Source organism: Nomascus leucogenys, chromosome 1a, assembly GCF_006542625.1.
Source record: "Nomascus leucogenys isolate Asia chromosome 1a, Asia_NLE_v1, whole genome shotgun sequence".
NCBI classification, from domain to species: domain Eukaryota; kingdom Metazoa; phylum Chordata; class Mammalia; order Primates; family Hylobatidae; genus Nomascus; species Nomascus leucogenys.
Genome location: NC_044381.1, coordinates 7,154,076 through 7,169,015, shown reverse-complemented (window position 1 = coordinate 7,169,015; position 14,940 = coordinate 7,154,076). Strand labels below are relative to the sequence as shown.

The 14,940-nt window shown below is 40.4% G+C and overlaps 1 protein-coding gene across 2 annotated transcripts in view; it reads right to left on the bottom strand.

Annotated features, from left to right (window-relative positions):
• The window catches only part of UHRF2 (ubiquitin like with PHD and ring finger domains 2), a 101,328-nt gene that overhangs the window by 47,509 nt on the left and 38,879 nt on the right, over positions 1-14,940 (bottom strand). The gene's annotated exons all lie outside the window — the stretch shown is intronic.

Here is a 14,940-nt window from a genome sequence, read left to right as displayed (position 1 = left end):
TGGAGTGCAGTGGTGCGATCTCAGCTCACCACCACCTCCACCTCCTGGGTTCAAGTGATTCTCCTGCCTCAGTCTCCTAAGTAGCTGGGATTACAGGCATGTGCCACCACTCCTGGTTAATTTTTGAATTTTTAGTAGAGACGGGGTTTTGCCACATTGGCCAGGCTGGTCTCGAACTCCTGACCTCAGGTGATTCACTTGCCTCAGTCTCACAAAGTGCTAGGATTACAGGCATAAGCCACCGCACCCGGCCCCAAGTTTAAGTTTTAATAGGACTAGATGATGGCCTCTTTCTGATCTTTGTACAAGTTCTTCAAGTTCTGCCATTTGCAATACTTTTAAGAACATGAACCTAGCATATTCCAATAGCCTCCATTTTCCCTGAAAGAGAAAGGAAAGATTCCAGTTTCTTTCTTTTTTTTTCTTAAATGTAAGTTCTTGGATACCTGTGCAGAACGTGCAGGTTTGTTACCTTGGTATACATACGCCATGGTAATTTGCTGCACCCATCAACCCGTCATATACATTAGGTATTTCTCCTAATGCTATCCTTCCCCTAGCCCCCCACCCTCCAACAGGCCCCGCTGTGTTATGTTCCCCTCCCTGTGTCCATGGGTTCTCATTGTTCAACTTCCATTTATCAGTGAGAACATGCGGTGTTTGGTTTTCTGTTCCTGTGTTAGTTTGCTGAGAATGATGGTTTCCAGCTTCATCTATGTCCCTGCAAAGGACAGGAACTCATCCTTTTTTATGGCTGCATACTATTCCGTGGTGTGTATGTGCCACATTTTCTTTATCCAGTCTATCATTGACGGGCATTTGGGTTGGTTCCAAGTCTTTGCTATTGTGAACAGTGCTGCAATAAACACACGTGTGCATGTGTCTTTATAGTAGAATGATTTATAATCCTTTGGGTATATACCACCCAGTAATGTGATTGCTGGGTCAAATGGTATTTCTGGTTCTAGATCCTTGAGGAATTGTCCTCCACAATGGTTGAACTAATTTACACTCCCACCAACAGTATAAAAGCGTTCCTATTTCTCCACATCCTCTCCAGCGTTAAAAGAACTAGAGAAGCAAGAGCAAACGCATTCAAAAGCTAGCAGAAGACAAGAAATAAGTAAGATGAGAACAGAACTGAAGGAGATAGAGACATGAAAAACCCTTCAAAAAAAAAAAAACAACAATCCAGGAGCTAGTTTTTTGAAAAGAACAGCAAAACAGACCGCCAGCCAGACTAATAAAGAAAAGAGAGAAGAACCAAATAGACACAATAAAAAATGATAAACGGGATATCACCACCAATCCCACAGAAATACAAACTACCATCAGAGAATACTATAAACACCTCTACACAAATAAACTAGAAAATCTAGAAGAAATGTATAAATTCCTGGACACATACACCCTCCTAAGACTAAACCAGGAAGAAGTCGAATCCCTAAATAGACCAATAACAAGTTCCGAAATTGAGGCAGTAATTTATAGCCTACCAACCAAAAAAAGCCTAGGACCAGACGGATTCACAGCTGAATTCTACCAGAGGTACAAAGAGGAGGTGGGTACCATTTCTTCTGAAACTATTCCCAACAATAGGAAAAGAGGGACTCCTCCCTAACTCATTTTATGAGGCCAACATCATCCTGATACCAAAACCTGGCAGAGACACAACAAAAAAAGAAATATCCCTATGAATATTGATGCGAAAATCCTCAGTAAAATACTGGCAAACTCAATATCCCTATGAACATTGATGCGAAAATCCTCAATAAAATACTGGCAAACCGAATCCAGCAGCATATATCAAAAAGCTTATCCGCCATGATCAAAGTCGGCTTCATCCCTGGGAAGCAAGGCTGGTTCAACATATGCAAATCAATAAACATAATCCATCACATAAACAGAACCAATGACAAAAATCACATGATTATCTTAACAGACGCAGAAAAGGCCTTCTACAAAATTCAACCCCTTCATGCTAAAAACTCTCAATAAACTAGGTTTTGATGGAATGTATCTCAAAATAATAAGAGCTATTTATGACCAACCCATAGCCAATATCATACTGAATGGGCAAAAACTGGAAACATTCCCTTTGAAAACTGGCACAAGACAAGACAAGGATGCCCTCTCTCACCATTCCTATTCAACACAGTATTGGCCAGGGCAATCAGGCAAGAGAAAAGAAAGTATTCAAACAGGAAAAGAGGAAGTCAAATTGTCTCTGATTGCAGATGACATGATTGTGTATTTAGAAAACCCCATCATCTCAGCCCCAAATCTCCTCAAGCTGATAGGCAACTTCAGCAAAGTCTCAGGATACAAAATCAATGTGCAAAAATCACAAGGATTCCTATACACCAATAACAGAAAAACAGAGCCAAATCATGAGTGAACTCCCATTCACAATTGCTACAAAGAGAATAAAATACCTGGGAATACAACTTACAAGGGATGGGAAAGACCTCACCAAGGAGAAATACAAACCACTGCTCAAGGAAACGAGAGGACACAAACAAATGGAACAACATTCCATGCTCGTGGATAGGAATAATCAGTATTGTGAAAATGCCCATACTTCCCAAAGTAATTTATAGACTCAATGCTGTCCCCATCAAACTGCCATTGACTTTCTTCACAGAATTATAAAAAACTACTTTAAATTTCATATGGAACTAAAAAAGAGGCCGTACAGCCAAGAGTATCCTAAGCAAAAAGAACAAAGCTGGTGGCATCATGCTACCTGACTTCAAATTATACAAGGCTACAGTAACCAAAACAGCATGGTACTGGTACCAAAACAGACATATAGACCAATGGAACTGAACAGAGGTCTCAGAAATAATGCCACACATCTTCAACCATCTGATCTTTGACAATCCTGACAAAAACAAGAAATGGGGAAAGGATTCCCTATTTAATAAATGGCATTGGGAAAACTGGCTAGCCATATGTAGAAAACTGAAACTGGACCCTTTCCTTACACCTTAAATAAAAATTAACTCAAGATGAATTAAAGACTTAAACGTAAGACCTAAAACCATAAAAACCCTAGAAGAAAACCTAAGCAATACCATGCCGGATAAAGGCATGGGCAAAGACTCCATATCCAAAACACCAAAAGCAATGGCAACAGAAGCCAAAACTGACAAATGGGATCTCATTAAACTAAAGAGCTTCTGCACAGCAAAAGAAACTATCATCAGAGTGAACAGGCAATCTACAGAATGGGAGAACATTTTTGCAATCTATCCATCTGACAAAGGGCTAATATCCAGAATCTACAAAGAACTTAAACAAATTTACCAGAAAAAAACAAACCACCCCATCGAAAAGTGGGCAAAGGATATGAACAGACAGTTCTCAAAAGGAGACATTTATAAGGCCAACAAACATATGAAAAAAAGCTCATCATCACTGGTCATTAGAGAAATGCAAATCAAAACCACACTGAGATACCATATCACGCCAGTCAGAATGGCGATCATTAAAAAGTCAGGAAAAAACAGATTCTAGTTTTTATATGTAGCCAGCTCTCTAGAAACATTTTAAAAAGAAAAAAGCCAAGAAATTTCATCAGAAAGTAAAATCATGTAAAGATTCTAGCAGTACCTTGGCTGTACGTGTATTTCCTAATAGTAAGTATTACAAACCTAACCTGACCTGCACCTAAAGCTTTATAAGGTTCTTCAATTTTATGTATTTTTATTTATTGTTTTTAGAGACAGGGTCTCATCTATCACCCAGGCTGGAGTGCAGTGGTGTGATCATGCTCACTGCAGCCTTGGCCTCCCAGGCTCAAGCAATCCTCTTACCTCAGCCTCCCAAGAAGCGGGGGCTACAGATGCATGCCACTACGCCTGGCTAGTTTTAAAACTTTTTGTGGAGACAGGGTCTCACCATGTTGCCCAGGCTGGTCTCAGACTCCTGGGCTCAAGCAATTCTCCTATCTTGGCCTCCCAAAGTGCTCGGATTACAGGCATAAACAATCATGCTGAGCCAGGTTCTTCAATTTTAGGCCTAACTTCCTGATATCATCAGACCAAAGAAATCAGTAACAGTCCACACAGGCTTCTATAAAATTAAGACCTGCTGCTCCTCAAGTATGTTCATTGCGGCACTATTCACAGTAGCAAAGACTTGGAACCAACCCAAATGTCCATCAATGAGAGACTGAATTAAGAAAATGTGGCACATATACACCATGGAATACTATGCAGCCATAAAAAAGGATGAGTTCATGTCTTTTGTAGGGACATGGATGAAGCTGGAAACCATCATTCTCAGCAAACTATCCCAAGGACAAAAAACCAAACACGGCATGCTCTCACTCATAGGTGGGAATTGAACAATGAGAACACTTGGACACAGGAAGGGAAACATCACACACCCAGGCCTGTTGTGGGGTGGAGAGAGGGGGGAGGGATAGCATTAGGAGATACACCTAATGTAAATGACAAGTTAATGGGTGCAGCACACCAACATGGCACACGTATGCATACGTAACAAACTAGCTCGTTGTGCACATGTACCCTAGAACTTAAAAGTATAAAAAAACAAACAAAAAAAAACACTGCTGCTCCTATGTATTGCTAGGTAGTAGAGGGACAAAGAAATGAGTAACATCTGGTTCTTACTCTTAAAAAGCTCAACCTCTCAAAGGTAGGCCAGGCTACTACAGCAGTGGTTCTCAAAGTATGGTCTCCAGATCAGCAGCATCAACATCATCTGGAAATCCAAATTCTTGGGCTCCATCTCAGACCCTTAGTCAGAAATTCTGGAAATGAGGTCCAGCAATCCACATTTACAAATGCCCTCAGTGATTCCAATGCATGCTCAAGTTTAAAAACCCACTATGCCATAGAAATATAGGAATTAGTATTTATGATATTAAATATCATATCCCAGTGAGGCAGCATTAAAAAGGTAGAAACTAAGGGAAGAAATATTGAACTGTTACCCAACTAAGAGTGGCCTGCTCAAAACCAAAGTGGGCCTGAAGTTAGAAGCAGCTAGCTCTGGCTCTGCCAAATCAAACAAGGACTACGTAAGCTCAGGACTCTAATAGTGTACCTAATTCATTTAGATTAAATAGATATTAATCCTGTGTGGGATCTTACAGTAGGTGATGGGGGCGGGGGGGGGGGCAGTTTTAACTCTAAGAAAAGCCACTCTGCGTTCACACAGTTCTGACATAGGAAAGAGAAGGTACTTGATGCTGAATCAAAGATAAGCTTTTGGAACTCATTCTATGCCTTAAGTCCATGAAGAAATCGACACACTCTTGCCACAACAGATCTAATACTTAGCCTAAATGTCCCTGCCAGCCTCAATCATCATCTTTCCTAATTCAAACCATTTTTAATGAATTTCCTTCAACTCATGTGACAAGGTTTTGGATCCTTGTATCAATCCTGGTGTCTTCACTCAAAAGATGTTCTATTTTCAGCCTGCCTAGGTTTAGATTCCCAATTTAGCTTCTCCCTCAACTTCCCACCAACCCCTCAACTTAGCTTCTGGCCACTGTGTATACTTGGGAAAGTTACCAAACCTTTTGGACTATATTTCTAATCTGTAAAATGTACCTAATGATAACTGTATCTCATATGGTGGTTTTGAGAACTAAAATGAGAAGTCTTTTAAATCACTTAGAACAGTACACAATGGGGGTAAGTAAATGTCAGTTAGTATTTTTATATTATGCAGAAATAATCTTAAAGGAACCTGACAAGCACAAAATTATGTCTATGGTTCTACTCTTCTCCATTTCAATCCTCACTTTTTTTTTTTTGAGACAGAGTCTTACTCTGTTGCCCAGGTTGGAGTGCGATGGCATGATCTTAGCTCAGTGTAACCTCCGCCTCCCGGGTTCAAGTGATTCTCCTGCCTCAGCCTCCCAAGTAACTGGGACTACAAGCTCCTGCCACCACTCCTGGTTGGTTTTTTGTATTTTTAGTAGAGACGGGATTTCACCATGTTAGCCAGGATGGTGTCTCAATCTCCTGACCTCGTGATCCGTCCGCCTCGGCCAATCCCATTTTTTAATGGTCAAACCTAAATTTAAAGTCTGTAGCCCAACATCTGATATTTATACACTCATGTTGTTTCACAATGGTTTGGTCAGAAAAATAACAAACATTTTTCTCAATCTATAAAATGAGGTTAAACTACATCTTTTAGTGCTTTTCTAATTCTACAGTTGTAAATTCATTTCCTGCCTCAATATTCTTAAGTCCATGTAAGACAGAACCTGTTCTATTTCATATGATATTCCTTTCTCAGCTATAAAGTGAAATTATTTGGACAACATCATTATCATCATTCTGTATGTTTTTAATAACATTGTAAAAAGCATATTTAAGTGGCAAAAGAACCACCTCCATTAACCTAACTTTGTCAAAATTAAATACCCAGAATGGAAAAGATTTTGAACTAAGTAGAGAACCTCAATAAAGTTTTAAATTCCCTTGCTGTGGAGACAGGGCACCACAGCAAGGGAATTTAAGCTATTCCTACACCAAAACTAAATTTGTACAAACTCAGGAGAGAATTATGTAGTGGATTATATATATTCTATCTGTACTCATACACATACATAGTTAAGTCTGTAAAAGATAAGTCATGAAAATGAAGCATACATTTTTAAATTCTAGCCAAGGAGACGGTAAGTCAATTGCTAGGGGAAAAAAAAAAAAAAACAAAAACAAAAACAGAAAAGGAACATAAAACTACTCTTAAAGTCGGGAACCTATTATGCGCTCAAATATTACCTAATATTTTCCTGGGCATCTTCAGCTACACATATTTTAAAATATACAGTGATAACTCTAAAGCTCCACTCTCGCCCAAACTTTTCAGATTCATATAACCATCTACACCCCGAACTGAAATGTCCCAGAAGCACCTCAAATGCAAAGCATCCAAAATGGAATCCCCCTACCCCATAATCTGCTGGTGCTCAGTATTCTCTGAGAAAAACCCTTCATGCTCTTAGAAGTGTAAGAGTTATCTCCAATTTATCTTATATTGCCTTTATCCAGTTACTTAGTCCCACTTATGATAATCTGTTAATAATTGTTTAATGTAACTCTATCTCCTTACTTAAAATCTACCTTTCTCAGACTAGGCCCAACACATTTCCCCATCTTTAGGATCACACCTTTCAATCCATATCATACTTCTACCAAAATGAAGATTCTAAGACACAGACCTACTTAAAATATTTTATGAAGTTTGATTACAATTTGTTGACAGGCTATGGGAAAACAAGTACTCTCATATATTGCTGACAAATACAAAGTGGTATTTTCCCCGCTTAGAGGGGAATCCGTTAATTACCAGAAACACTGTCTATACATTTACTTTCTGACCCAGGAATTCCATCTCTAGGACTCTATCCTGGACATAAATAAAATCCTGATGAAAAGATACACAAGGCTATTTACAGCTGCACTATTTGTAACAGGTCTAAAAACAATCAAACGTCCATAACAGAAACCCTTAAGATAACACGATACAGGTACATAATAGAATATTGTGCTCCTATAAAAAAGAAATAAGAAACATATACTATGAAGTGATCTCCAGGATATACAAACTTAAAAAAAATAAGGTGCAAACAGTACGTGTAGTTTCTATTTTCTATCTAGTGTATATACGTATAAATACACATATATACATTAGATATGGGTATACGGCGTATATACAAATGCATATATACACAATATACTTTTATTAAAACAGAAGCATAAACCAAACTAACAAATATTGTTACTTAAAAGACAAGGTGGGAGGCTGAGGCAAGAGAATCGCTTGAACCCAGGGAGGCAGAGACTGCAGTGAGCCCAGATTGTGCCACTGCACTCCAGCCTGGTGACAGACCGAGACTCTGTCTCCAAACAGACAAACAAACAAACAAAAAAACTAGGTAAGAAACAGGATAGAAGGAATCAGGATGGAAGCTCAATTTCTCTTAGTATATTTTGTTTTGGAGATTTAACTACAGAACTATGTAATGTGTCACATAATTAGAAACACAGTAACAAAATGTGAGAAATCCCTAAAAACCAAAAGCAAAATGAACGAAACTACGAAACTAGTAGCCTAACACCACCAGGATAAACAATTACAAGTTATGTGAAAGCGCACCAAGTTCACTAGACAGCCCAAATGATATATTTCCTAAAGACAAAAAAAAAACAAAACACGTAACTTTTCAGTAGTCCTATTGTTTGCAATATGAGAGTATTGTTAGTCTGAAACTACCATGAGTAGGATAAAGCAAATCAGTGATATCATTAGGAACTGATTTTCAGGTTAAGAGAAAATAAATATAAAACCAGAGGTTAAGTTATAACCCTTTCCTCCTCTAAATTTAACTGGAAATATCAATATTCACCCATGGTACATTTAAGTATTTCCTAGTTCTTTTCCAATGAAAAGACCTAGAAACATGACCAAACACATATGAGCAGCACAGACTACGTGCTCTAAATACCATTTCCAATTCAAAATAACTGGGATTCCTAGACATGGCTGAACCCAGGGCTAGAACATTCTGTTATACCTGAACACAAAGAAACATTCAAAAACTATTATGTCACTTTAAACTTGAAGGATCTTCCACAGGCTAAAGACGAGACAATCTAAGCATTAAAGTAACAACTGGGATAGGTTAAAAATAGGTGTTAAAAGGCACTGGAAGTTCATAATAATACTTGAAAGTATCAACCTCACTGGTCAACCTTTGAAGGATTCTAGGGAATTACAATACAAGCTGGTAACAAATTTTGAGTGTATCTGGCTGACAACACCTGAATCTTACCACAGAAGAGTATTATGTGTCTCCTGACCATGCCATAGTTAAACAAACACTGTCTCCCAAGTAGTCTTATCTAATAGAGTTTAAATCAAATCAAACTTTAGATGTACGTATCAGCTTCTCAGGAAACTAACACGTAACAGAAGAATGCATCAAATATCACTACAGGAATGCGATCAGTAAAATCCAGACTGAGAAAATTGTACAAGACAAATGACACAGTTTATTTAAATAAATAGGGGGGGAAAAGGGGAAGAAATCTGTAGATCGAGACTTACCAACTAAATGTAATGGGTGGGGTTTGTTTTTGATCCTTATTTGAACAACCTAAGTACATTTTTAAATAGATAATTAAGCAACTGTGAACACTGATTGGTTACTGATGTTAAGGAATCATTGGGAATTTTATGTGACATTTGTTGTTACACTTTGTGTATCAGCGTTTCCAAGTCCATTCCCAGGTTCAATGATGTAGTAGAACTCACAGGACTCCTCTACACATTACAGCATGAAGCTATACCCATGGCTGAGTTAATATAGTCAAAAAACAAACAACAATGAAAAGCAAAATCAGCAAAGGGAAAAGGCACATGAGGTGCCCAGAGGAAACCAGACACAAGCTCTCTAAGAGTCATCTCCTAGTAGAGTCACACAGGGCATGCTTAATGCCTCCAACAACCAACTGTGACAACACATGGGAAATAGTCTGCTAGGGCAGATTAGAGCATTCAAGGTAATTAGGGGCTGATAATAGGTACTGCCTACTACATATGGGAATTCCAGACTCCCAGAAGCAAGTGTTCAGCATAAACCATACTGTTTGCAAAAACAGTTTAGGCACAGAGAACTATTTTTAATCAGAAAATAATGGGAATGTTCCTGAAATCGAAGGTTTCCAAACAGCAGGCCAGGGCCAACCCATATAAGCTGACCATTTTAGGGATACCAGTCTCAGATCTGATGTTAACTCTTTTCCGCAATCTCTAAAAAGAATCCTTTTAAAGCCATTTTGTCCGTTGGATACTCTGGCAAACAGCAAGATGAAGGTAACACCTATGAAAGATAGGGAAAGAAAGGAGAACTAGGCAGTAAAAGCCCTTAGACCATGATGCTGGTCTATCATTTTGAAAGAAGGAAGGGGCAGGAAAAGCCTGAGTGTTGTTCAACTCTGACAACATCTTGGCCAGCCTAATGGTAAGCTCAGGTGTGAAATTAACATTGGGCAGAAATTGCCAAATCTAGAAGCACTGTCACACTTGGTCACTGGCTGAGGGAGGCCAAGAAAGAGCATAGCTTTGCTTCAAACACTGGCAGAGTTAGAAAGTGCTGTACTTGAAGACGATAAGCTAACTGCACTACTTGCAGCTGGTCAGTAAAGGTCTTTCTTTAGACCTTTACTTCTTAGGATCCACAGTTTCTAGGGCCACATATGAGGCCATTTGCAATGGAAATCATGTAAGGTTCAGGACTTGCTTCAAAATAACACAGTGGTGCTCAAAGGTGCTGCTAAAGGTAAGACAAAATTGGCTATGAGTCGATAATGGTTAAAGCAAGGTGATGGGCTCATCATATTGCTGTTCTGCAGTGTTTAAAGATTTCCATAATAAACACAAATGCTACGCAATTGAAACTCCAAACACTGGCTGAACACAAAAGACTCTTCCTATTTTTTGAAGTGTTTCCTCATGTGTACAAACTTTAAAAGGTGACATTCAAGGCTTACAATGAAGACAAGTAGTCTGTCTGCTGCCACAACCTACCACATTCCTAACTCCTGTTACTCAAGAGGCAAAAACTTTCCATTCTTATCTTATTTACCTCCAAGTTTTCAAACAGCATGCTTTGTATTTTTTGTTGTTAAACTGTTACTCTTATCCACCAAATACAGTTCACTTGTCTCTATCCTCCTCTTATAATTACTAACACATGGCACTGCATTAAGTAAATGTGCACATATAACAACCCTTAGGACAGTTTGGCATTATTCTATCCCCATTTTACAGACGAAGCATAAAAGTTATTTATTTGGACGGTAATAAAAACAGAGATGTTATTCAAACTGATCATCTGGCTCTAGACTCCATAGACTTAACAGAGGTTGACAAATTTTTTCTTCTTCTTAAACATATTATAGAAACTACGTAGTTTGTAAAAATCAATATTTTTTACATGTTAACTAAATAGTATTCACAGATAAGTAATGAAGTATGCTTTAATTACATTTCCTTCCTTCCACAACTGTGTTTTCCTTGAGTATCTGGTTGCTCTTTTTGGTTGTTACTATGTACCTATCATTAATTTATCCACATTCCTACACAGTTGTAAAACTGTTCAGACATCTTAGGTACTCTGTCTTTTTGCAACTTTGAAACATTTCTTCTAGAGCCTCCGTCAAATTCCAATCTGGACATTTTGCTTTGTCCAGATTGTAGGCGTTGTAGGCTTTACGCCTGGTCCACAGCTTTCATGCTAGCATCTCCTTCCATTACCTCCTATATTGAATCCTATTTCCTGGAGAGTGTGTCTTCTTTCTTGTTTTAAACACTAGGTAGGGTTAAAAGTGGTTAAACTGTTCTTTAATAAAAATTAACCAATCCTCTTGTTTTTAGTTCTATTCCACATGCCTTCCTCCAAAGTACCTAGTGAATTCAAGGCCTGAGCCTTTGCCAAAGTTCCCCAACACCAATTTGCTTGCTTTGTTTGTTGGCTTCTCGTCCATAGGTTTCAGTTTTCTCTGGCCTGCTAAACTAGGCGATGTTAATTAGTGTTGTGCCTTCCAAAATTTTATTGCCTTCTCTTGTGTTTTGATTTCTGTGCTTGTTTTTTGTCCTCAGGGGTTTATGGATTTATTATTTTACCGTCTTCTAGGATGGTTTAGGAAGGAGTAGAAAGAAACATGTATCTTAACCTGCCATGTTTAACTGGAAATCTTTATTTACCTTTAGTTTCATTTCTTCTCACTCACTATACGCTTTCTATACTCCAGCCATATTAATCTACTCTCAGGTAGCCCCATATTTTCTGCCTCTTTATCCTTGTATACTGCTGTTCTCCTTCAGGAACTAAAATATCTCCTCTACCTTTGTACTCTCAAAGCTAGGTATGCATATTTCCATCGTACTGTAAAACAGCAATTTTTCATTGAGGAGCAAGTATCATGTTCAAAATATAGAGTGTTTGGGAGAGACCAGGCCTACAAATGTCTGGAAACATGTCCAACTTACTAAATAGAAAAATGTGCTTTTATATAAAAAGCTATTAATCAAATATATAACAAAGTATGTCATCTATTTTGCTAATAGTAAAAACAACATAATTACGTTAAAAAATATGTATGCTGGCTGGGCGCAGTGGCTCACACCTGTAATCCCAGCACTTTGGGAGGCGGAGGCGGGCGGATTACAAGGTCAGGAGATCAAGACCACCCTGGCTAACACGGTGAAACCCCGTCTCTACTAAAAATGCACAAAAATTAGCTGAGTGTGGCAGCAGGCATCTGTGGTCCCAGCTACTTGGGAGGCTGAGGCAGGAAAATGGCGTGAACCCAGGAGGCGGAGCTTGCAGTGAGCCGAGATTGCGCCACTGCACTCCAGCCTGGGTGACAGAGCGAGACTCTGTCTCAAAACAAAAAGTATGCCAAAAATAAAACTTCTAAGTATTATTTGTTTGTCTATTTATTTTTTGAGACGGAGTTTCACTCTGTCACCCGGGCTGGAGTGCAGTGGCGCGATTTCAGCTCACTGTAATCTCCACTTCTTGGGTTCAAGTGATTCTCCTGCCTCAGTCTCCCAAGTAGCTAGGACTATAGGCGTGCACCACCACGCCAAGCAAATTTTCGTACAGAGACGGGGTTTCACCACGTTGGCCAGGCTGGTCTCAAACACCTGTCCCCAAGGGATCCACCCACCTTGGCCTCCCAAACTGCTGGGATTACAGGAATAAGCCACCGTGCCCAGCTCTAAGTATTATTTAAGAGTATGTAGACTGGGGCTGAGGAAGACAAATCACTTCAGCCCAGGAGTTTGAGACCAGCCTGGGCAACATGGTGAAACCCTGCTTCTACTAAAAATTAAAAAAAATTAGGCCAGGCATGGTGGCTCACGCCTGTAATCCCAACACTTTGGGAGGCTGAGGCAGGTGGATCACTTGAGGCCATGAGTTCGAGACCAGCCTGGCCAACATGTTAAAACCCTGTCTCTACTAAAAACTAGCCAAGTGTGGTTGCACACGCCTGTAATCCCAGCTACCTGGGAGGCTGAGGTATGAGAATCACTTGAACCTGGGAGGCAGAGGTTGCAGTGAGGCAAGATCGAGCCACTGCACTTCAGCCTGGTGACAGAGCAAGACCGTCTCAGAGCCAAGATGGCCGAATAGGAACAGCTCCGATCTATAGCTCCCAGCATGAACGACGCAGAAGACAGGTGACTTCTGCATTTCCAAATGAGGTACCGGGTTCATCTCACTGGGGAGTGCCAGACAGTAGGTGCAGGACAGTGGGTGCAGCGCACCGTGCGGGAGCCGAAGCAGGGCAAGACATCTCCTCACCCGGGAAGTGCAAGGGGTAAGGGAATTCCCTTTGCTAGCCAAGGGAAGGGGTGACAGATGGCACCTGGAAAATCGGGTCACTCTCACCCTAATACTGCGCTTTTCCAACGGGCTTAAAAAACGGCACACCAGGAGATTACATCCTGCACCTGCCTAGGAGGGTCCTACGCCCACGGAGTCTCGCTCATTGCAAGCACAGCAGTCTGAGATCAAACTGCAAGACTGCAGCGAGGCTGGGAGAAGGGCGCCCTCCATTGTGGAGTTAGTTGTTTGATTAGGTAAACAAAGTGACTGGGAAGCTCGAACTGGGTGGAGCCCACCATAGCTCAAGGAGGCCTGCCTGCCTCTGTAGGTTCCACCTCTGGGGGCAGGGCACAAACAAACAAAAAGACAGCAGTAACCTCTGCAGACTTAAATGTCCCCGTCTGACAGCTTTGAAAGAGTAGTGGTTCTCCCAGCACACAGCTGGAGATCTGAGAATGGGCAGACTGCCTCCTCAAGTGGTTCCCTGACCCGTGAGTAGCCTAACTAGGAAGCACCCCTCAGTAGGGGTGGACTGACACCTCACACGGCCAAGTACTCCTCTGAGACAAAACTTCCGGAGGAATGATCAGGCAGCAGCATCTGCAGCTCATCAATATCCGCCGTTCTGCAGCCACCGCTGCTGATACCCAGGCAAATAGGGTCTGGAGTGGACCTCCAGCAAACTCCAACAGACCAGCAGCTGAGGGTCCTGTCTGTTAGAAGGAAAACTAACAAACAGAAAGGACATCCACATCAGAAACCCATCTGTACATCACCATCATCAGAGACCAAAGGTAGATAAAACCATAAAGATGGGGAAAAAAACAGAGCAGAAAAACTGTAAACTCTAAAGATCAGAGCGCCTCTCCTCCTCCAAAGAATGCAGCTCCTCACCAGCAACGGAACAAAGCCGGACGGAGAATGACTGACGAGTTGAGAGAAGAAGGCTTCAGATGATCAAATTACTCCGAGCTACAGGAGGAAATTCGAATCAATGGGAAAGAAGTTAAAAGCTTTGAAAAAAACTTAGACAAATGGATAACTAGAATAACCAATGCAGAGAAGTCCTTAAAGGACCTGATGGAGCTGAAAACCAAGGCAGGAGAGCTACGTGACGAATGCAAAAGCCTCAACTTCTGCATTCAGTTGATCTCATGCAGCCAATGTGATCAACTGGAAGAAAGGGTATCAGTGATGGAAGACGAAATGAATGGAATGAAGCGAAAAGAGAAGTTTAGAGAAAAAAGAATAAAAAGAAACAAACAAAGCCTCCAAGAAATATGGGACTATGTGAAAAGACCAAATCTACATCTGATTGGTGGACCAGAAAGTGACAGGGAGAATGGAACCAAGTTGGAAAACACTCTGCAGGATATTATCCAGGAGAACTTCCCCAATCTAGCAAGGCAGGCCAACATTCAAATTCAGGAAATACAGAGAACGCCACAAAGATGCTCCTCGAGAAGAGCAACTCCAAGACACATAATTGTCAGATTCACCAAAACTGACATGAAGGAAAAAATATTAGGGGCAGCCAGAGAGAAAGG